Here is a 25,826-nt window from a genome sequence, read left to right as displayed (position 1 = left end):
AGTGGTATTATGTTTAGTATATTAATAATTAAAGCCAGGTTGCATAAAAATAAATATTTCACCATGACTGCCTCTCATTGCTGCTCATTATCAGGCAGATTTTAGAAATGCTGAGCCTTCGAAGAACATTTCAGTCTAAAGGTTCTATGATAGTATAGACAATTACTGGAAAATAAATTTTGGTTCCACTGTTTTAAAATCTGTTAGAAGTCTTTAATAGAAGTATTCAACAGATGGAACACCAAACAACTTAAGCTTTATTAAATTAAATTTTTGAAAAAAAAAGCTTGTAAACAGAGAGGCATTGAAATTTATCCTTGCAGAAGAAGGGAGAAACTACAATGGTGAGAATTCACATGATGTATAGGATGAGTTTTGATATTCTACAACTGTGTTTTAGAATATTTGAACTTCTATTTGTAGCTGTATAAATCGGCATTGTGTTCAGGGATGGATTGAAATTTAGAAGGCTTATGATTTTTTTTAGCATCTAAACTTGGTGAAACATTTTTAAAATTGCAGGAGGGAGTTTTTCTTAGCCATAATTTCATAAGACTGATTTATCTGTCAACAAAAATACTTTAAAAATTACATAGTTATTTTAATGCCTTCTTTCACTCTCAGAACTGCCCTGATGATAAATTGTATGATCACCCTATAAATATGATATGGAAGATTGCCTGGCTGCTCCCTGTAGGGCGATCGATATGAACATGTCTTGCAGACACTGGCTTAGACAATTGGGAATAGAAAAATGAATAAACTTTCTCCCTTCCAGGAGCTCACAGTCCAATGGAACAATGACAAATATCATAAATCAGTATTATTGGTTCTATATTGGAGACATACACAAAGCTATTAAGTGAGAATAGGTGTTAATGGCTGGAGTGGGTATTACAAATATTTTGGCAGTATGATTATAGAGTAAAATGTTGAGCTTTTAGAAAGTTGGCCACCCAACAGTATGTTAATGAAAGAAGTTGGTCCGTGATGTCAAAAATAGCACTGGAAAGAGTTAAACAGACAAGGAAACTTTTATTCAAGACTAATTCAAGAGGAGGGCGAGACTGACTCAACACCTGCTTAGAAAAGGTGTGGGAGTTTTTAAGCCCTGAGGTGAGCCAGGGGAAAAGGTGTAGAGGACAGCTGGCGGGGGGACGGGTCGGTGTGATTGGAGCATCTGTGTTTGCTAATCCGCAATGAAGGAAGTCAGGCTCCCACCGTCCCACAGAGATGGGGACGTAGGGCCTGGTACAGTATCTTTCTTGAGGGTTATGTTTCAAAGCCAGGGCTCCCATGTTCTTGGGAAAGAGTTTGTTGGGTTGCAATACTGGCCAGAGGCAGCAAGAAGCTTTCATCTTGAAGGGATAGAGAAGGAGTTTACAATTCCAAGTTTTCTAAAATAAATGCTCTAGGGAAAGGGAGGTCAGGATGTCATAAGTCTGAATGAAACATAGTCTAAAGTTTAGTCAAACTAAGGAGAATGTTGAGGCTGACGGGGTTAGTGGATCTGTGAGCATCCTTGTGTATCTGACTCCAACTTAATGGAACATAAGGGAAACTTCCTCACGTGCATTCTCTCCTCATCTCTTCTCACTGGGGCAGCTTATTCTTTTCTCCTGCGGCAGAGTTCTGATGGATTTATTTGGCCGTTTAAAGCCTGGTCATAAGACTTTAGTAAATACCTTTCATGCTGTTACAGTTAGCTTGGGAATAGTTAGCTTTGGACTGCGGTCTCCAGGGTTCCTGTGTTAGGAAAGATCTTCCTCTTTCCCACATTAAAGCCAATGAAAGTATACTTTTCTGCAAATATGATGGCGATGACAGGATCTAACATCTGCTTTACATGAGACAGCTGCACACAAGAACTCCAGGCTGGATGGAATCTACCCACAAAACCTTAGCTGTGTTCCCAAGGAAACATGAGCAAAACTAAAGATGAGCTGTCCAATAAAGATTTCAGTAATAGTTTAGTATTATTTTGATATTTGACATTTGAAAGCAGATCACCTATACTGTCATTTTAACTTCTTTACTAGTTGCCTTTAATATGTTAAACATGTAACCTAATAACTATCTGTCCTTTAGAAGGTATTTTGTGCTAAATTACTAAGTAAGGAGTAAATATACAGTAGTAAAATGAAGCAATGTAGTGTTTCAGTCACACTCCTTCCTTTTCTTGCTGTGAGTTTAATCAAATTCCTCAAATTCAATAAAGTTTTGTTTTCTCCCTGAAAAAACAAATTGGAATAATGGCAATTCCCCTGCAGGTTTGTTATGATGACTAGGGATTATGTATATAAATTCTTAGACAAATATGGTAAGTGCCCGAATGATATATTGTTATTGATATGAAAGCTTTATGCACAGTGTGATTATCAGAAGGGGATGCCAATGTTTAATACCTGTAAGGCAATTTTGAATATGCCCACAGGTTTCTGAGCTCAGATATACTCTATGAATTTTCTCTGTTCTTTCTTTCTTAGAAGAAAAAAAGTATTTTGAAGATGCTAGTGCCAAACATAACACTAAGATACTCATTTATGCATGGTAGGATCAGATCCCACACTCTGAATTTCAAAGTCAGAACTTTTTCAGCAGCATCCAGCAGGATGGTGTCTGTTCCTTGATACAGGATTAAGAAGCACTGACCCTTGGCTAAATTTTTGGTAGGCAGTGTCAAAGCTTGAAGAGCCACAATGTGATGAAACCACACAAGATCCTAGGATAACTACAGAAGGCTTAGTCATTCATTTATGCATGCATGCATTTATTCAAATGCTTGTACTAAGTAACTCTGATCTAACCAGCACTGTGACAAGTGTCAGGAATGAACAAAAATAATAATAGCTGTTCTTATTAAGTACCGCTGGTACCAGGGTATGGTTTCAGTTCTTAACTTTTTTCACCCATTTACTCCTCAGGACTTCTTCCTCATGAAGCAGATATTATTGCTAACCTCATTTTATAGATATGGAAATTAAGACACAGAGAAGTCAAATACTAACCATGGTAACATAAGCTAGAAAAGTCAGAACCCAGGCAGTGTGGCTCCAAAACCTGTGGTTTTGAGCACCACTGCATACTATTACTTCTTAAATAATAGTAAGCAAATGGAAATGATAATTGGCCTTCACTGGTGATGGAAAAATTAATCAAACCAACACAATAAGTGTACGATCATAAAATATGATAATGGACCATATCTAGGAGTACATAAAGAGATCCTGATATATGAAGGCACACAAAGAGGAGTATGAGAAATTGAATGAAGGCCAGAGTGGCTGGGACACAGAGGGCTCGGGGAGAAAGGTCACACAGTATTGCCAGAGAAGTCAGGCTTTTAGATCATGTAAGCCTTATCTTTGGCATCGGGTAGGTCTGTGTCCCAGTCCCAGCTTTGACACCTCTTGGCCGTGTACTTTGGGCTAAGGATTGTCTCTCTGAGTTGTTCTTTATTTTAGGAATACAGATAACTATAGAATCTACCTCACAAGCTTGCTGAAAACAACAAATCAAAACTTCATGTGTGACACTTAGCATAGTACCTGACACACATACAGAGCCTAGATAAAGTTTAGTTATGGGTATAGTACTTGGCAATTTTAATTCCCCATGCTGAACCTAATTATTTTCCTTACCCTGAATTTATACTCTTAATATCCATAGAGCAAGAGGTGAGCTAAACTTCTCTACTTTCTCCAACAGACTTTGGGCTAGGAAAAAATATTTTAAAAGGTAGTTTAAAATAAAAAATATGCTAGTTGTCATGACAATCCACCGTAACCCAACTGTACCACCTGCACAGGTACACATGTGTATGCGTGTGTGTGTACATCTATGTGTGTGGACAATCTTTATGTATTCCCACTGGGCCATGCCAGTACAGCTGAGATAGTCCTGGTCCCCCACATTATTCCCCAGAATACAGTCATGTTGAAAACCCAAGTCACTGGCTTCATTGCTCCCGAGTTGCTAAAACAACCCAAGGAGAACTAGATGAATGAATTTTCCATCTCATAAATCCAGCCTCTGTGTGGCGCAGTGACTGGCATTCTAGGAATGCTCTGGGTCAGCGCAGAGGATTGCCAAGGGAGGTGGCGCACTCCCTCCTTACATGGGACTAGGGTAGTTAGCAGGGTCATAAAGACTCAGTGGCGATACAATTCTTCAGTTTTTTGTTCAGCATGAGTACAGGAAGGGAGAATTTCTCATTTGCAATCAAGAGAAAGGTAGCAATTATACAAGATCCACCTCTTGAGAAGATAAGGGTTCCAAGGTGACCCAGTGGCAGAGGTGCCCAGGCCCATCGGACAACCTGAACAGCAGTCTTTCTTCAGTGGATGGAAAAATCCGACGATTGTCTCTATAGGTTATCTTTTTACAGGGCTCACCGTAGTGAACACTTTAAGAACAAGTTCTTGGTGGCACAAATCGAGAAATGGCAGAGGCAGCCGCTGTGCTGAGTAGAGAGTCTGAGCAAAGTAAGCTTTGCACAGGGAAGGGAGTGGGTATTAGCAAACAGGGCACCTCAGAAGATGCTGTAACGAGATTTGGATCAGGTGTGTATGGTTGAAAAAAAATTTAGGTGCCTCTTCTGGCAGAAGTTCCTTTGTTTCTGATTGCTGCAGTAGCTGAACTGGGTCCCAGGTGCCTGCTGCCACAGAACCAGTCACTTCAGCTGCGGAGCAGCCAGGAGCACAGGGGCAAGAAACAAAACCAAGTATTAATTGTCTCTAATTGCATATAGAGTCTAATTGACAAGCTGTGCATGTTTGAGACCTTCACGCTGCTACCAAGATGGGCATTTGGCTGATGTCTTATTTCCCTTTCTGTACTTTCTGCCTGGGTTCCATAGGCAACTGCTCACATGTGCTTGTTGCTTTTGTGCCATCAGTTAAGTTTATGGGAGGGACGATGGGGCACTGCTAAGTCAGGTGCAGAAGGCTCAGCAGTAACTGCTCTGGATACAAACAAGATGAAGTTTGTGTTTGGAACGATCAGCCAGAAACTCCGGGCAGCAATTTTGAATAGTAAACATTGTGTGGAATCGTGGCACCGTTCCAGTGTACTATCTTTCCTTTTGTTTAAAAGGAAAATTATTTTTTTCACAGAGTGTTCTTGGAAATTTCTAATGATTTGTCTTTCACGATCTAAATTGTCTATTAAGTCAAACAAATCAATCTTTTGCTACAATTATTATCAGTAGAGTGCTAAAAAATGGATACATAGGGAGTTTTAATCGCTAATTGCTTTCTAAAGCTAATTTTAAGTGAATATGATTTTTAACAGAAATATTCTGGTATTGGTGATACTTGATGTTCCATTAAATTGCAGTAAAACAAGGAGTTGTAAGTCTATTGGTGATTTGAACTTCATTCTTTCTGAAATGTGTACTTATTAATTCAATTTTTAATCAAAGTGATTTATCACTTTTATAAATTAAGTGACTTTCCCTTTCCTCTCACACAATGAAGTTGTTAATCTAATGGTGCTACAATGTGATGGTTTCTCTCCAAAGAACACTCTAGGCAGTTTTATTCTGCTTTGCTGCGAGAGCCTGGTAAATTTGATTAATTTATAGCATTCATATACATGACCTGTAAAACTGTGAGGGAAAAAAAAAAAGCACTCTCATTTGCCAATGTGATTGAATTTTTATTATTATGTCCAAAAGATCATTTGAAGATTCTTGATAATATAAAATGAAAAGATCTTTACAGACTCTTATGATGACAGTATTCCTTATGATTTTGTCTGTGATTATCCTAAATATTATTAATGACAATGATAGTGACCACTCTTGAGAAATGCTATATCCCACGCACTATATTTAGTAATTGATACGGAATAAGAGTAAAATGCATTTGTCCTTGGGTTCATACAAACCCTGTTTTTCATTACACTTTAAGGAGTATATCTTTATTACAGTACACAGTCACCAGAATGTAGCTAATTCATGACTGTTTCATGGAAAGCCTTGTGTAACCTCTCAGAATTAAGTGTCTCTATCTGAATAACAAAGATAACACTTATTCCATTGGATTGTTACTATGATAGAGAATTTATGCACATCACTCAGCAAAGATTTTCAGGAAATGAAATTAGTGAAAACAGCAAGTGTACATTTTTCTGCAAAGGTGGAATTAAGTTCAAAAATCATTTCATGTAAAAAAGAAAAAAATGGTGTTTTGGCATGAGTTCAATAAATGACACGTTTTTCATTTCAGTTCTTTTACATATGCATGACATTTGGCAAGGTGGCAATTTTAAAGAGTTAAATTACTTGTTGAAATTCATTTGTGCCTAATGATGTCCTGAAAACCCATCCACATAGTATTTGTAAGTTGGTTAAGTATATATCTGCTGTCTGGAGCAATTATTATGTATTTTGGGCAGTATTTGATTGGCTACCCAAAATAGATAGCCATCATTAAAATACCTAAAATAATTATTAATAAGCTTCTACCTGCTGTGATCAAATGTTGTAAGCAAGCAAAGATTAATAAAATGATCAATAACAATATTATATACTTTTTCAGTCTGGTTGTACTAACATAATTTCCTCGAGATTTACAACTACTGAGACGTAGACAAATAATATTAGTCCTTTTTTTTTTTTTAAATGAAGACCCTCAGATTCAGAAAAATAACAACTGGTCTAAGACATTACCCAAGAACTAAAAAGCAGAGCTGACTAATTGGCTCCATGTTCACAGCTCTTATTCTATTCTCTACCCCATTGTCTGCTTCTTTGCTCTTGGAATACAACTATGGCAAGAAAGTGAACTTCTCTGAGACACAAAACAAAAAAAGGAGTGGACACATTTTGTATAAAAGTGTTATCAATAAAACTATGAGTCACACTATTATCATGATATATACAGAACAGATAATAGGTCCTTTAGTTCTACCCATAGGCTCTTTAATTAGTACAGAATTACTTTCTGATCCTCTTCCCATCTGATTATTGACTCCATAATTATAGGTGGCTGAGTCAAAGATTGGGACCCTCAATACAGAATCCTAACCATGAGAAAATGCATTATGACATATTGCACAAATTATGGTTTGCACTTTCAGTTTCCATTTGACTTCATAATTCTTGATTTCCATGATGACTTCAGACTTCTATAAATTTAAATACCTACTATGTATAAGCCAAACCAGGATTGTCATTAAGCAAATAGGAGCAGTTATACCAGTCACAATTTTTCTTACTACATTGTTTTTCTTTTTATCCTCCTGAAATATTTTGGTTTTGCTCTTTAATCATAAATTCATATAAATAAAATTCACATAAAAAGTAAAATTTGTGTGAAAAGAAAACTTCCTCATATTTTAAAATAAGTTTAAAGGAGCATTAAGATATCTTCACCTGTCCCAATAGACCAATAAGAGTCAGTCATTTGTTTTCTATATTTTTTATTTGATCTAAGCATAGAAGGACTAAGAAATTTAGACACAAATTTTAAATCATTAGGATTTAGGGATGTACTAGAATGTTGGCCTTTATATATCTTAATTAGCATCATTAAGAAAAATGATACAAAATCTGTGACTGTATAAAATGTAAGGAATCCAGTAGATCTGTGTACTCCAGCTGTGTTAACCATGACTAGACTTTTTGCTATTTATATGTGTTAAAGACAGTGGAAATAGATGGCATCATTGTAATGTGGAGACTTTTGTGCCTTACCTGAGGAAAGACTATTAAAATAATTATGTAAACACTTAGATCACAAAGCTTTATTTATTTATTTTTATTCTGAGGTATATACACTAAAATGTACAAATCTTAGTATACAACTTGATGAGTTTTTGACAGGTGTATACACTCACATAACCATTCCCAAGATCAAGATGTCAAACATTCTCACCAATTTTTCCCCCTTCACCTATAGCACCCATCCCCCACCCTCCTCTCCTATAGCAACCACTGGTCTGTTCTCTGTGTTTATAAGTCTATTTCAGTTTTGTTTGTTCATTTGTTTTTTAGATTCCACATATAAGTGAGTTATATGGTATTTGTCTTTTGTCTGGCTTATTTCACTTAGCATAATACCCTTTAGGTCTATCCATGTTATAAATGGCAAGATTCCATTCTTTTTTATGACTGAATAATTCTATGGCTATTTCATGATGTATGTGTGATTTCCTTTGCAATGCAGAAGCTTTTAGTTCAATATGGTTTCACTTGTTTATTTTTGTTTCCCTTACCTGGAGAGATATATACAAAAAGAATTACTAATGCTGATGTTCAAGAGTTTACTGCCTATGTTTTCTTCTAGGAGTTTCATGGTTTCAGATCTTACAATTTATGTCTTTAATCCATTTCAAATTTTTTTTGTGTGTGGTGTAAGACAGTGATCCAGTTTCATTCTTTTGCATGTAGCTGTCCAGTTTTCCCAACACCATTTACTGAAGAGACTATCTTTTCCCTATTGTATATTCTTGCCTTCTTAGATTAATTGACCATATAGGCATAGTTTTATTTCTGGGCCCTCTATTCAGTTCCATTGGTCTATATGTATATCTGTTTCTGTGTTAGTATCATACTGTCTTGATTACTGTAGCTTTGTAGTATTGTTTGAAATCAGGGAGCCTGATACTTAGCTTTGTTCTTCTTTTTTCAAGATTGCTTGGTCTATTCAGTTGTTTTTGTGTGTGTGTGTGTGGTTCCATACAAATTTTAGGATTATTTGCTCTAGTTCAGTGAGAAATGCCATTGATATTTTGATAGGAATTGCACTGAATCTGTAGATTGCTTTGGACAGTATGGCCATTTTAACAATATCAATTCTTCCTATCCATGATCATGGAATAGCTTTCCATTAATTTGTATCTTCATTGATTTCTTACATCAATGTGTTACAGATTTCAGACTCTAGATCTTTCATCTCCTTGGTTAAATTTATTTCTAGGTTTTTATTCTTTTAGGTGCAGTTGTAAAAAAGATATTGATTTCTTAATTTCTTTTCTGTTAGATCATTATTTGTATATAGAAAAGCAACAGATTTCTATATGTTAATTTTATACCTTGTGACTTTACTGGCTTCATTTATTCTACTAGCTTTTTTGTGAAGTCTTTAGGGTTTTCTATATACACTATCATGTTATCTGAAAATAATGACAGTTTTACTTCTTCCTTTCCAATTTGGAAGTCTTTTATTTCTTTTTCTTGCCTAATTGCTATGGCTTAAACTTCTAGTACTATGTTGAATAAAAATGGAAATAGATGACATCATTGTAAGGTGAGGACTTTTGTTCCTTAGCTGAGGAAAGATTATTAAAATAATTATGTAAATCCTGAGAACATAAAAGAAAGCTTTAAAATGAGGTGAAATACTTTAGGAAGACAAAAAAAAAAAAAAAAAGGCAACCTGAATTCCAGGCTTAATGGGATAAGTTCTTTGGGGGTTGTTTCTGTTATAGCCTGAAAAACTGAATTTGCATGCCTTGCAGTTTCTGTTAGCTGACACATTCATGACACTCTTTTGGTTCTATCGTATTCGGTGGTAGTATGCTTACTTTAAATGCATCTTGGTTGAAAAACATTAAAAAGATGGAATATAGCTATTGAGGGAGGTGATACAATGTCAAATAATTCAATTAATTAAAGAAAATACCTGATCTGTCAAATGGGAAATAAGCAAAATGATTATCCTGTGTTGTTAATTGTTTATCAACTGATTGTGTTTGCTTCATTTAAATCCAGGCTAAAGAAGAAGCAAATGAGGTACAAGTCGTGGGGTCTATTAAAGAATTTCTACCTCATGAGAAGAGGTAAGTAAAAGTTGTAATGTTAAATACTACCAGAAAAAAGGAAATAAATGAACATTTTTGTATAGTCTAAGTGCTCCCAAAGAAAACCTTACATTTTACAAAAATAAAGTATACTGAAACATTGATAATACACAAGATACAGAAAATTAAAAAGAGGAGAGATATATATCATTGATGTATCAGCTCCTGAAGAAAATTCTGGTGACTGTTTTGGTGTTTTTCTGTGTATATACTGTGGTTTACTTTACATAGTAGTGATCAAACATTATATGCACATTTTTGTGCTAAGCTTTCATAGTTTAAAATTGTAACAGTGTTAAGATGTTCATTTTACTATGAATTTAATAAACATCTTTAATTCCTGCACAGTATTTCCTTGAGGACATTCACAAGAGCAATTTGGTCATTCCTTTATTGTTTAGATCTTTCATCATTCCACACAAATAAATAACAACACATAGGTATATAGGATGAATTCATTGGGGGTAAATACCACAGTTTCTTGATACACTTGTTCCTGATACTGTTGTAAGATGTGCACCTTATTCACTAGAGAATAAAAGTGCCTATATTGATGCACCACTTAATATTTTGACTTTTTATTCTTGTTTAATTATACAAAAAACTAAAGCCTTGGAGGTTAATTTCATGATTGGATCACCAAGAGCATTTTCTGTTCTTACATATTCTTGTTAAATTTCATCAGTCGTAAATAGTCTGTTCTGTGTTGTCTCCATCAATCTATGGAGGAACACTCTTTACTTCCACCTCAGACCTGCATTCTGAGACTTTTCCTGAGGAAACACAAATTTATCTAATTTGACTAACCTTGACTTCCAATCTCTTTTCTAGTTGCCAGTAGATTATAACAATACTTGGTATTTATTGAGCTTCCAATTCCGCACATATAAAGTTCTAAAGGGTGTTTAAAGTTCATCCAGATGAATTCTTCTTAATCGACATGAACTGGGAGTTCTACAAATTCTAATGCATGTAGTCAAATCTACCTTTTTTTTAAAATCAAGATTTAAAAAAGGAAATTGATCTTCATCTTTAGCTTTGTGTTTCATTCAACTCCTTTAAAAAAAATCCACTCATTAATAGAAATAATACTCCTGCTTAAACTTCTCTGAAAAATTTTAGTTTCTCAATAGCTAACTTTGGAAGCTTTTTAGTTTGGCCTCCTTTTATGTATATATACACTCATACACATCATTTGGAGACAAGGAGGAAAAAAGGGCATCTTTGCTTATGAAGAGTCTCTGGGAAGTCACGTGCTCCTGTAAGAGCAGTTTTAATGGTGCATTTGAAGTAAGCATTACAGTAAAGTAGAAAGATGTTCAACAAATAGCAGCAAACAGATCAAATTTCAGCAAATAAAGCAGGGGTCAAAGTCTAATTGCATCAAATTGCACATTGTACCAGTGGCACCAGTGACGTTTCTTTGGCCAGTTCTGAAAGGCAGTGGGTGTTACATGGATTGTTAGTTTTAATTTGTTCAAATGTGTTTTCATTACCAACTGGTACAGAGGTGGCAAAGGGAAACAGTCTCTGGAGGCAGAACAAATGGAGAAATGTGTTTTATGTGTCCCTTCCAGTGGCAGTCAGTTTTGATGTCCTTAAGGAAATATTTCTTGATAATAATTACAAGAAAAATACCAACCTTTGATGTCCAAATATTTGACAAAATGGAAACTTCTATTTGCTAGGGAAGTGGAACCAGTGGATCTATTTATCTCAGTATTTAATGGAGTTTTAAGAAAAGCTATAAAGGAGAATATGTGAATTGTATCCCAAATACTCTATAAAGTCAATCTAACTAACAGACACTCTGAATTTGTCAAGACCTACATTATTGTTTTTTTGAAGTTTGGAGATTTTTTTTTTTTTTTGGTTTGGTTTATTTTTTATCTTTCCTGCCTTTTATTAACTCACTGGGTTTTCTTTCTTCTTTTCTATTTATTCTAGTTTTTTTTGGAAATTATGCAGTTGGGAAATCTAGTGGTTCCTAAAGACAAACAGAATTTAAATATATCAATTTTGGTATCAAGCTAGCCTAAAATTTTTTAATTTCCACACAGTTCAATAAAATAAACTTAACACATGGAACTAAAATTACCATCACCAGTTCTCGGAGTCTGCTCTTTTTCCAAGTAAATGTTACTGAGAAGAGTGGCAGGAAGAAAAGTGACCACAACAACTGGCAGATCCAGTTACTTTTCTAGCTTTTAAAGTTTATTTTAAACACAAAAGGCAAGATTATAAGCCAAAAAACAAGCACCACCCAACCAATAAACCACTTTAGAAAAATCCCAGTGACATCAATCATCTGTTACTTGATTTTATTCATCTTGGCCCCTTTTTCTATGTTTTTCTTTTCCTTATTATGCTTGATATTAACAAATAAGATATGCTAACTGTATGTGACTTAAGGTAAAGCTTTTTCCGTAAATCAGAAATCACGTAACACCATTCTACAAAGCTCCTTCATTAGCTCTGTAATGCTAACATCTGACTGGAGAGCTCCATTTTCACCTTGTAAGTCTATAGAAAACTTACTTAGTTTGAAATTTTATTCATCAGAAAGTAGCAATTAACAATTATTCTTTTATCCAGTCAGTCCATAATTATTTAGTTCATTTCATATTAGAAGTTTTGCTGTGTAACTACAATCTCAGTTCTGTTATTCTCAGCATACCTGATAAGCCTTTATGCTTTGCAAGCGAGTTATTCAAAGGTTGTCACCAGGGTGATCTCACAGTCCTGCTCTTTCTCCTGTAAATTTGATATCCAGCAAATGGCCCTCCTTTGTTTTTAATACCATATTGGGTGCTGGTTCTTCGGTAAAGAGAGCCCTTTTAAAAAAGAACATTTCCGGATGCCATTATTAATTCCACATGATGAATATTTACTGCAACTGCTATTTAGTTGTCTCAAAGGGTATTCAGATTCATTTGATGTAACATGGTACGCCTAACAAACAACCTCATTAGACTTGGAAAAAACACTGATTAAAATAACTAAAATCAAACACCAGCCAGAAAAGGGACAAGAAGGGTAATGCTTTCTCACAAACTTGTTCTGGGAATTTCTACAAAAACGTTCTGACCATTAGTCAGCATAGCAATGTTTGGCAGATTTTTTTGGATCCTTATATATTACCCCATTAAAAATCATGTGGTTTTTTATTTCTTTTTTAAAATTAGTACATGACAACAGTACCAGGAACAGTATTTTCCTGGGGTCTCTGCTCTTCGTTTCTTGTTATGAAGTATAAGGTAAATGAATGTGACTTAAAAAATTATAAGTTGTGTAGAATCATACTTGGACATTTTGTGTGGATTAATTGGTAGGGCCTCCAAACTGATAGAAATGTTGAGTCATTACCAAGAAGGTAAATAAAATTGTGCCCTAGCTGCTTAAAATTCAGTGCAAATGTTAGAATGTTAAGCTTTATTTCCTGTTATTCAGTAAACATTCCCTGAATACATGGAAAGATTCCTGGCATGTGCATACATTGTGACTCGAGAAATGAATGAGTCATGGCTTCCATTCTTGAAGAGTTCATTGTAAATAAAGGAAAATATCAGTCTTACTTAGTTTTTGTCCAAGTTGGAAATTTGGTACCACACTCTTATAGACCCTTTTATTTGTATAACTTCAATTTTACTTCCTTTGGAGCACCACAAATTCAGTAGATTTCACGAAATGTTCTTCAAGCCAACAAGTCTTCTAAACCCATCACCAATGGCTTGTTTTCTTTTCAGTCTACAGTGGGAATTACTCAATTCCATTTAATCATTATTTGATTGAGGTGGCACCCTTTTTCCTTGTCTCTGAAGTCCTTTTAAAATAACAGAAAGTTACTAAAAGGAAAAACATTCCATGGCAATAAATAGGTAAGTAAGAAGGTAGGTAGGTAGGTAGGTAGATAAATAGATAAGTAGATAGATAGATAGATAGATAGATAGATAGATAGATAGATAGATAGATAGGAAACTAAGAATGATTGTCCTTGAAGGCACTTTCGAAAAATAGTGAAAAGAAGGTTTGGGGTTGATAGGTAAAACTTAAAGCAATGTCACCTAAAGCCACATACACAATGCACATACCTCCTGCAGAGATCACGGTTGATCTTCCTGGTGGAACCTGGAGAAATTCTGAATCTCAAGGGGAGTATGTAGTTAGATGTGATCATAGGTCTTCCCATCAGATACTGTACAAGACATGCTAATTTCATTTGTAGAATATAGAAACCCTTAGGACGGAACACTTGACTCAAGCTTTAGGATTTTCTCTATATAAGATGATATAATCTGCAAATAATGGCAATTTTACTTCTTTGTTTATGATTTGGATGCTTGCTATTTCGTTGTCTTGCTTAATTGTTCTAGCAAGGATTTCCAGTACTATGTTAAATAAGAGTGGTGAGAGTGGATGCCCTGTCTTGTCCCTGACTTTAGAGGAAAGGTTTTGATCTTTCACTCTTGAGTATGATGTTAGCTGTGCATATGCATAAGACCTTTGTTATGCTGAGGTGTGTTACTTCTGTACCCAATTTCTTGAGAGTTTTTATGATGAAAGGATGTTGTATTTTGTCAAATGCTTTTTCTGTATCTACTGAGATGATCATATAATTTTTAGCTTTCATTCTACTAATATAGTATATCACATTTATTGATTTGTGCATGTTGAACCATTCTTGCATCCCAGGGATAAATCCCACTTGGTAATGGCATATGATCATTTGAACATGTTATTGAATTTGGTTTGCTAATATTTTAATGAAAATTTTTGCATCTGTATTCACCAGGGATATTGGCCTGTGCTTTTCTTTTCTTGTGGTGTCCTTACTGGCTTGGGTAGACTCAAGCTCCAGTGAGAACACAATAAGATAAGCAAGGTGGGCATCTGCCTCTTTGGGCATTGACATAGAAGAAAACAAATCAGAGCCTATGGTAATAACCAGAATGAAAACAGAGGTTAAAAAAGAAAAAGGCAGACACTCTAGGATAAGTCATTTTAGCAGTTTTAAAGGCCACATATTGAAAGCCTATTGCCCATCTACAAGAGAACACTCAATTACAGAGTCAAAATTCATCCTTCTCATTCATACATGAACCTTTTGTGGAAACTAATTTCACAATTGTTTGAGCAATTCAAGCCAGCTACCTATATTGGTCATTATACTTATCTCTTTATAAATTAACTTATTCATCTAACCCATATATTACTGAGTCCATATGATATGACAAGCTCTGGTCTCTGCATGAGATATGCAGAGGTAAACAGATCAAACAAGGTCTTTGGCATCAGAGAGTTAAAATTCTTGCAGAGAATATAAACAATAAACAAGCAAACAGAGACAAGTAAGATTATGATAACTGTTATGAAAGATTAAAATGCAAGTGAGAAGCTTGAGAGTAACAAAGGAGACATTTTTACGTAGAGTGCTCTAGACAGTAGTCCAGACAATAATGATGGTGTCTTGGACCAAGGTGGCTTTGGGGATGATTCCTGGATTTTTGGTTTGAGCAACAAGAAACATAGTGGTGGTGTTTATTGAGATGGGAAATACCAGGGGTAATGTGAGTTTTGATTTTAAATTTGAAGGATTTCAAACAGACATATGAACCAGACATATGAAAAGTTTTAAGGAAGATCATTTTGAACAGAGGAATGGTTAAAAAGGGACCTGTTATATGGGGGACAGGGAGTAATCTTTGAGGAATTCAAATGAGGGCAGTGTGTCTGGAACATAATGAAAAAGGGGAAGAATGCTGTAAGGTGAGGCAGGGTCCATGTCAGGAAGTACCTTGTAACCCAATGTAGAGTCTGGATTATTTTTCCCATCAGTGAGATGTCATTAAAGGTTTTACCTAGAAGGGGGCATTATCTGCTCTTTACTTTTCACAAGACCACTACATTAGCTCTGTGGAAAATGAATAAGGGCAAAATGGAAGAAGGGAAACCATGAATGGTCTGGGACAGTAGCCTAGACAAGGATGATGGTGTCTTATTGGACTAAGGTGGCTTTGAGAATGATTCCTAAATTTTTGGTTTGAGTAATAAGGAGGCTTATATAGTATTTATTGAGATGGGAAATACCAGGGAGAAGTGGGTTTAAAATGTGAGGTAACCCAGAGTTTAGTACTTAACGTGTTACGTTTGAGAATATACCTAATGAGCTTACTGAAAATTCAAGATTAATCAGTAAACTTGAGAAATAGAAGTTATAATTTCCAGGTAGCGAAAAGAAGAAAAGAGTTAAAAAAAAAAAAAAAGAAAGAAAGAAAACCCTCAGCAGTGTAACAAACCACAGGGAAGATGAAAATAAGAAAAAATAAAATCATATTCTAAACACAAAATAAGGTGTCAGAATATATCCAGACATCTCAGTAATTATAATACATGTGGTTACTTTGGTTGTTTACAGTTATTTGCTGTTCACCATGATAAAATGATCATATAAATACAAATCTTAGCAAAAATTCATGACTATAGTCATAGGGCAATTCCTAGCAGTGAGACTGTGTGTTAAAAATGTATGTGCAACTTTAGGTATGACAGTCGTTTCAATTACATTGTTCTTTAAAACAAACAACTTTTATCTTCATTCTCTTTATTGATTATCTGTTTTCTATTTTATTGATTTCTGGTCTGGTGTTCATTCTTTTTTCTAATGCTTATTTGGATTTCATTTGTACTTCTTTGTTTATGAAGGTAGAATCTGAAGTTGTAGTTTTAATACCTCTTCACATACAAATAGATGTTTCATCCTATAGATTTCCATCGAAATGCTGCTTTAGCGGCATTACACAAGTTTTGATGTGTGCTGTTTGTGTTTATTAATATCAAAACACTTTCTCATATTACTTTTGATATCATCATTGACTGATGGATTATTGAGGGGTTTTGTAGTTCCTGGATATTGGGATATCCTTATTGTTGGTATCTGATTTAATTCCACTTTAGTCAGTGAGCATACTTTGAATGACCTGAATTATTTAAAGCTTATTGAGACTTTGCAATAGTTTAACTGGTAACTGTTCCATGTGCATTCTCTTGTTGGTGGGGTATTTTATAGATGTCAATTAGTTCAGGTTGCTTGATGATGCCATTCCACTTTGCTGATGTTCTGTCATTCTATTATTGAAAAGGGCTATTAAAATCTGACTGATAAATGTGATTTTGTCTACTTGCAGTTCTACCAGTTTCTTCATGTATTTTGAAACTCTATTATCAGATGCATAAATATTCAAAATTATGTCTTCTTTTTCATTATGAAATGACCTTCTTTACCCAAGGTAATATTTTTCCCTATTGCTCTCTTTGTCTGATATTAATACAGACTCATCAGTCTCCTGTGATGACTGTTAGCTTAGTATCAAATATCTTTTTCCATCATTTTTATTTAACATCTTTATGTATTTATATTAATGAGTATTTCTTAGGCAGCATATAGTTGAGTGTCACCTTTTTATCCAGTCTGGCAACCCTTAAATTTTAATTGGCGTGATTAAACAATCCACATTTAATGTGATAATTGATATGGTTGGGTTTAAATCCACCATCTTGCTGTTGAGATTCTGTTTCCCATCTGTTCTTGCTCCTTTTTGTTCTCTGTATTCTGTTGAATGAATTACTTTTTTATTATTCCACTTTATCTCCTTGTTATCTTATTAGCTATAATTCTTTTGGTATTCTGCTAGTAATTGTTGTGGGTTTTATAGGATTCATCATTCATTTATCACAGTCAACCTTCAAATGATATCATGCTACTTTACATGTACTGTGAGGACCTTATAACTGAGTCTATCCTTTGGATACTAGACATTGTGAATTGTTTCTTTTATGTCTGTATTTTGTCTATTTTTGTATATGAGGTTTATCACTTCGGCTTGTGTAAGACCAATGCTTATTCCCTCTACTTCTTTTTTTTTCTGGTGGTTAAACTTCATATAGTTTCCCAGTGCATATGTGCTGATAAATCCTCAGCTGAAGCCACGAGGCAGAACCTCTGCAGGTCGCCAGAGTCCCCATTAGTACAGGCCTCTTGTGTCAGGGATTCTGGCCTATATGCTGGAGCTATCTGCGAGTCCCTGGACGCATAGCTCTGTCTCCCTGCCTCAGGGGGCCAAGATGCTACTAAATTTCCACTTTTGTACATGGCCTGGGAAACTATCTCTGGAAAGCAAGCTCTGGCAGTCATAGACCTAAGCTAATTTATTTCCTGCCTCTCGGGAGTCATTGTCCTTCATTCCCTAATGGCATAATATGTTGAAAACCATTCTTTTAAATATTGTATATGATTTTAAACTTGTTTCACTTGTTTCCATTTGTTGATTCTGTCTGGATATGGAAGTTCAGTATATCTTCTGCTTTGGCCTGGTGAGCTCATAGTGCTCCTTGAAGCCATAGCTTGATATTTTTATCATCAATTTGACAATATTTTGCTATTGGTTTTCCAACCTTTCTCCTACCAATCTTCTGTCTCCTCTTTTTCTGCCACTCAAATTGCACACACACATATCTTGTTGTCTCTGTACCCTCAGGTCTTTTACTCTATGTTTTTCTTTTCTTTAAAAAAAAATCTCCCTACTTATTTTTGGTAATTTTCTTCTGACATATTTTCCAGTGAGTGACTGTTTTTCTAATATGCTATTAAACCCATATTTAAGAGTTATTACTTCAGAGCTTTTGTGTTTCAGTTACAGAATTTAGATTTTTTCCAGTTTTGTCCTGTAAGTCTTATTTCCTTTTTATTTTCTTGAACATAGTTAATACATTTATTGTAATTATGTGTCTTGTACACTCGTTATCTGTATTCTCTGAGCATTTTTGGGGGGGTGTCTGTTTCTCGTGGTTTGTACTTAACTCTCTTATTCCTCATATGCCACGTTAGTTCTAAATGATAGACATTGGATATGAGAACAGAGGGTAGGAATAATTTTAAACCTTGGGTGATGTTCTTTTCTGATAGAGGAATTTATTCTGGCTAAGGGTACAAGCAAGTCAAAATCATAGAGCAAGTATGCTTCCAATTTGCCCTTATTCCCATGATACTGGCTTTTGAGATCCCAGAACAGGAATAGAGAGATGCCAGCTACCTCTTTCTGGAATGTTCTGACTCTAATTCATTTCAACTAGCACAGGGATGTCAAAATCACACCTCTTCTCAATTCAGCAAACAACATTTGGAGAAATGCAGCTCCCAGAGATGGACTCACCTCACTGGGGTTCTCCCATCTTTTGGACCGTGGCCTCAGATTTCTTTACTGAGTTGTTAAGTCTCTAATACCTTCAAGCAGATATTTTTAATATTTTGTCCAGTCACTAATTGTTCTCACTGAGACGTTGGTCTGAATTCTCTTACTTGTAATTACTGGAAAAGGAAGTTCTATTCCCATTCTCACCTTTTTATACATGTACATTCATCCCTTTGATAAAAATAAAATGAATTTATCATTAAATACTTTCTGAAATAAGTGAATTTATCTGACCAGAAGTAAGAAAGCACTATAAATTCTTTAAGGTAGAGAAGTTCAAGGTAGGAACATAAAGAAAATATTATTGGAGAAATAAACAAAATTAGAGATGTTTAAAATGATAATTGTACATAGATGTTCATAATTTTGACAGGGCTAAACACTTTATGATGATCACTGGATTAGTAAACCTGTTTTGGCCTAATAGTAAAGTAAGTTAATGTCCCAGTTAATTGATCACAGATCATCTGTTATTTTGCTCCTAGCATAGATATCAGTTCGATCCTGGGCTGAATCCAATGTAGTAGAAAAGTTATTTGAGTGTGTACATGTATGGTTAGTATAAAACTCTAATAAGGAGAACTGATAGAAATTAAAGCTTGGGAAAGTGGTCAAAATAAAGAATATATAATGTAAAAAAATTACTTAAATTTTCATATCGCAAAAAAATTATTTAAATTGGAGTTAATTAGGAAATATCTATATGAATTCACTGTTTTACTAAGAAGTGCATTTTTTAGCACTGTCACCAAAGAGACTCAACAGGGTGTCAATACAAACAGTGAATATGGAGGAAAAATATGTTATTCATACTTGGTGCCTACATTTTAGACTCTGTTTCAATCTACACTGACTTATTATTTGAAGAGTCATTGATTTAGTCTTTGGCTGTGGGGACATTAAAATAAAAAAGTGAAATAACTTATTGCCAGAGAGAAAAGATGCTTTTAAAATGTCTGAGGTAGTGATGGAAGAAGCCAGCTTTAAGTTATTTCCTTTAGCTAAATTGGTACAAAGTGCAGCTCAGAAAGAGTAAAAATTGCAATCTGCCTCTTCTTAAGGATACTCAAAAGGGAAGAGTTAATATGATGTATGTAAAAACATAGTTATAAAACAAAATGACTGATTAAATATTATTAGGAGATGAGTTAAATGTGAGGTCCATCTGTTCTTTGCTGGACAGTAAAACTTTCTAGGGAAACTAGTAATAATAAACACATTATTATTTTTTGTCTGCCTGGCCCCTAAAGGCATCAAAAGCAGTACTCATCTTAATCTCTTTGCTTCCTTCTGAAATCATTGTACATCAGCCAGAGAAAGACCCAAACACCGGGATCAACTTGCAGGGATTCTGTCTTTTATTGGATGTTGGCCTCCTAACTCAATACTTGCAGAGACTGGCATCCAGCTTCAAAATGTACCTCAATCCTTGGGAAAAAATTATATGATCTTTGCTTGTGCTTCTAGCCCACCCATTAAAAACAATAAATCGTTGTGATATGGTAATAATTCACAGGTTCCCAATACTGCTGACTGATGAGATAAATATATATTAATGTAGAATAAGAGATTATGTTAGGCAGCCCAAGCAAAACTTGAAGAATTTGCCCTTTGCAAAGAAAATACAACTGCAACAAAAAAAATCCTGTGAAACAGATGGAGTTAAAAGTCCTGTTTGTATAGGATGTGATATATAATTTTTTAATGCAAGAATGAAAATCCTGCATTATGTTGTTTGGAAGTGTGGTGGTAGTAACAAGGAATGTCACTTAAGATTATATGACCTCACAAATGTAAATGCTCTTGATATTTGGGGTAATTTGTATTTCACACTGGATGTTGCAGTAAATTCTGAGGACCTAAAATTGTAGCACCATTGTTCTAGGGAAAATTCTGGCTTTATAAACACTCTTATTAAAAGTCTTGAGTATAAATATTTCTTCTGTAATAATTATGGAATATGAAAACAGCTTTTTAAATGTAACAATATATTGTGAAATTCATTTTACTGCCATGACCAAATACAAATAACAATTTTATTAACAGTTTCATATTCAGTGGGTTTATTTAAATATGCAAAAGTCATCGAGGGCTTCTGTAAAAGTTGGGGCTTAACTATTTGTGTTCTGTCAACACAATATAAATGACTGTCAAAAGTTGTGTGAGTCCTTTAAAGCAATGAGAATTCCTTTTGGTTTTGTCCTTTCACATTAAATTTAACAAAATGCCTTGTTAACTCAAAATCTGTTAAATTATTATAATAATTAGAAATGTCAAAATCTGTTAAAGTATTATAATAATCAGAAAATATGCAGTATCTATAGGTCCATTTTATTTAAGCTTTCAGGACACTATTGAGGCACCTTTCAACATTAAATGATGATTCAGGCAGAGGCCTTTGAAGTAAATTGTCTACATTGATTTGCGATCCCATAAGCCTTTATAGTAAGTTATCCTCTTTGAGTTTACAGCCTTGCTTAATTCAGCAGAAAATTGCTTTCTGCCTACTTCAGAGACCCACTTAGATGAAGAGAGTCCAATTAAAAGAATTCTGCCTGTGTTGTCAATGGAAGGCCTGAGAATCCTTTTGATGACTAGGTAAACAGAATTGACTATGCATGGAATAACTTCGTTTATGGAGAACTGAGCTCCATACTCTGACAAAAGGAGGTGATAGAGGTGAAAAAATGCTTACCACATTGCCTGGCCCAGCATAGGCACCAAAATTATCATTTGTATAAAACAGTAGCAAAGAAACTGTTACCTCCTCAGCAACTCCCATATCCAGTGAATGAGTATAGAACTTAGATTCTTCTTAAATAAGTTATGTAAAACAGTCAGAACAGAAACTGGCAAATCATGAATACTATATAAATGTTGACAGTTGTTAATACTTTATTATTACTTCATAAACATGAGTTTTCTGTAATCAGAGAATGCAGGAGCAAACCATAGAATCCTTGATGTTTTAAGCAAGTACATACTTGGGTTTATCCAGTGGACTGTCTATCAAAAGTGAAAGGTTAGGGAAGAGACCATCTTTGTTACCTGATGGAGTTTTTCCTCAAAGGAAATAACTGGCTTGTCACCTTAATGATGTCAGTCTTTGAGTCAGTTCAGAGCCTTTCATATTTTTCTTTCTATCAAGAACATTTACTGTTTTCCCTGCCAAAGATAATTTCCACCTTCGTTTTGTAAGTGAACACGGTCCCTTCGAAAATTGGGATGCTGATAAGTGTGACAAGAGTAATGTGATCCAGAACTGACCAGGGGGCCAGTGTATTAGCTAAATGTTACTGAAGAAGGGCCGGGTGGAAGGAGTTAATACATACATGCTGAGTGACAAGAGCATACTTCACTTTGAGATCAGTGAGCTGGGGTCATGGAAGCTTAAGTCTCTCTACAAATACGTCCTTCTCATCTTTTGTTTTTGACATGAGGGAAGCTCAGTGTGGCCAGCAGAGAGAAGCAGAGGGATGAAAGAAGAGCTTATACATCTTGGAAATTCAGAGATAGAGAAATGCAGAGACACTATGAACAGTTATATACCAACAAATTCTACAATCTAGAACAAATGGATAAATTCCTAGAAACATACAACCTAACAAAACTGAATCATGAAATAACAGAAGATTTATCAGACTAGTTTACTAGTAGAGTACTAGTAAGGAGATTAAATCGATAATTTAAAACCTCCAAACAGTAAAATCCAAGACCAGATGGTTTCACTTGCAAATTATATCAAACATCTAAAAAGGAATTAGTATCAATCCTTCTCAAACTCTTCCAGAAAATAGAATAGGAAGGAATACTTCCAAACTCATTTTATAAGGGCACTATTGCCCTGATTGCAAGACCAGAATAGGACAATGCAAGGAAAGAAAAATCCTAATAAACCCCTGGGCTTACTCTCCTATGGAGATCACTGAATCAGACAAAACATTGCTGATGCATAAGACTGACATATGTGAATTATTTAAAAATATTTCAATAAAACTGCCTTGCTGGCTAAAAAAAAAAAAAAAAAAAAAAGCCAATGTCCCTGATGAGCATAAGTGCATTAAAAGGATCATACACCATGAACAAGTGGGATTGATTCTAGAGTTGCAAGGATGGTTCAACTATCATAAATCAATGTAACAACACATTAACAAAATGAAGGATAAAAATCATACAATCATCTCAATAGATACAGAAAAGGCATTTGACAAAATTCACCATCCATTCATGTTAAAAACTCTACAAAATAGATATGTACAGGGAATGCACCTCAACATATTAAAGGCCATATATGACAGCCCACAGCTAACATCATCCTCAATGGGGAAAAGCTGAAAGCTTCTCTAAGATCAGGAACAAGACAAGGATGCCCACTCTTACCACTTCTATTCAACATAGTATTGGAAGTCCTAGCTAGCACAAGTAAAATAAATAAAAAGTAATTAGACAAGTAAAAGAAATGAAAAGTATCCAAATCAGAAAGGAAGAAGTAAGCTTATCTCTATTTTCAGATGACATATCATATATAGAAAACCCTAAAGACTCCATAAAAAAAACTATTAGAATTAATAAAGGACTTCAATAAAGTTGCAGGATACCAAAGCAACATATAAAATTCATCTGCATTTCTATGCACTAAAAATGAGTTACAAAGAGAAGTTAAGAAAACAATCCCATTTACAATTGCAACCAAAAGAACAAAATACCTAGGAATAATTTTCACCAAAGAAGTAATAGACCTGTGCCCTGAAAGCTATACAACACTGATGAAAGAAATTGAAGATCAAAATAAATGGAAAGATATTCCATGCCCATAGTTAAAAAGAGTCAATATTGTTAAAGCTGTCCATACTATGAAAGTGATCCTATGAAAATTCCAATGACATTTTTCACAGAAATAGAATGAACAATCCTTAAATTTTTATGGTACCACAAAAGACCATGAATACCCAGAGAAGTCTTGAGAAAGAACAAAGCTGGATCACATTTCTGGATTTAAAATTATACTACAAAACTATAATGATCAGAACAGTATGGCATTGGCAGAAAAACAGCCACATAAGTCAGTGGGATAGAATAAAAAGCCCAGAAGTACAGGCATGTCTCAGAGGTATTGTGGGTTTTGTCCCAACCACCACAATAAAGCAAGTATCACGATAAAGTCAAATGAATTTTTTTGTTTTCTAGTGCAAATAGAAATTTGTTTATACTATACTACAGTCTGTTAAGTGGCAATATCATGTCTAAAAAAATGTACATACCATAATAAATACCTTTACTGCTAAATTGCTAACCATCATCTGAGCTTTCAGTGAGTTGTAATCACTGATCACATATCACCATAAAAATACACTATAAGGAAAAAGTTTAATGTATTTCAAGACTACCAAAATGTGGCACAGAGATATGAAGTAATACTTTTAGAAAAATGATGCCTATAAACCTGCTTGACACAAAGCTTCAATCTGTAAGAAAATGTCTTTTTAAATGTTCATTATCTGTGAAGTACAAAAACATTGGTATGCCTATAAATCCACGTGTATATGTTTAATTAAGCTATAACAAAGGAAGTAAGAATATGCAATTGGGAAAGAATAGTCTCTTCAATAAATGGTGTTGGGAAAACTGGACAGCCACATGCAAAAGGATGAAACTTATCCCCTGTTTTACACCATACATAAAATCTGATGAAAATGGATTAGAAACTTGAACATAAGATCTGAAACCATAAAATTCGTAGAAGGAAACATAGGGGATAAACTCCTTGGCATCAGTCTTGACAACAGTTTTTTTGGATGTGACCTCACAACCAAAGGCAACACAAGCAAAAATAACCAAGTGGTAATACATCAAACCAAAGAACTTCTGCAGAGCAAAGAAACAAGCAAAATGGAAAGGCAGCTTACCAAAAGGGAGGAAATATTTGCAAATCATATATCTGATTAAGTGGTTAATATCCAAAATACATAAATAACTCACACAATTCGATAGGAAAAAATTTTTTGATGAATAAATGGGCAGTGTACTTGAATAGCCATTTTTCCAAAGAAGAAATACAAATGGCCAACAGACACATGAAAAGGTGCTTAACGTCATTATTCACCAAAGAAATGCAAATTAAAATCACAATGAAATATCACCTCAAACCAGTCAGAAGGCCATTCTCCAAAAGACAAGAAATGAGTGTTGGAGAGGATGTGGAGAAAGGGAACCCTCCCTACACTGTTGGTGGGGGTGTAAATTGCTGTGGCCACTATGGAAATATGGAAAACAGTATGGAGGTTTCTCAAGAAATCAAAAATAAATCAATAGTATGATACAGCAGTCTCATTTCTGGGTGTATATCAAAAAGAGATGGAAACAGGATATTGAACAGATATCTGCACCCCCATGTTCATGCAACATTATTCATAACCGCCTGATGCTATGCAATCCCCTGTGTTGTGTGACACAAATAATAATTTCCTACATTAAAATGTGCTTTTTACTAGGATGAAGCTTGGGGAGAAAGGCAGATCAGCTCTCTTTCAACATCCCAGTTTATAATTTTATATTAGGCAGAAGCCAACACCACCTCTTAGGTTTGTAATTAGGGACAGGAAAGGTAAAATCCATATGCCAATTGCTAGGGAACAGAAAATACTCAGATGCTGCCTGCATTCAGAGCTGTGACTAGTAAAAATGTTGGCTTTGATTGTTAAGCAATGGAATCCGTAAGAGCAAAATTGACAGTCAGCCAGTTAGAGTTTTGTGAGTGTTGGACTGTCAGAG

Source organism: Manis javanica, chromosome 14, assembly GCF_040802235.1.
Source record: "Manis javanica isolate MJ-LG chromosome 14, MJ_LKY, whole genome shotgun sequence".
NCBI lineage: Eukaryota > Metazoa > Chordata > Mammalia > Pholidota > Manidae > Manis > Manis javanica.
Note: the sequence above shows the minus strand (reverse complement) of the source record.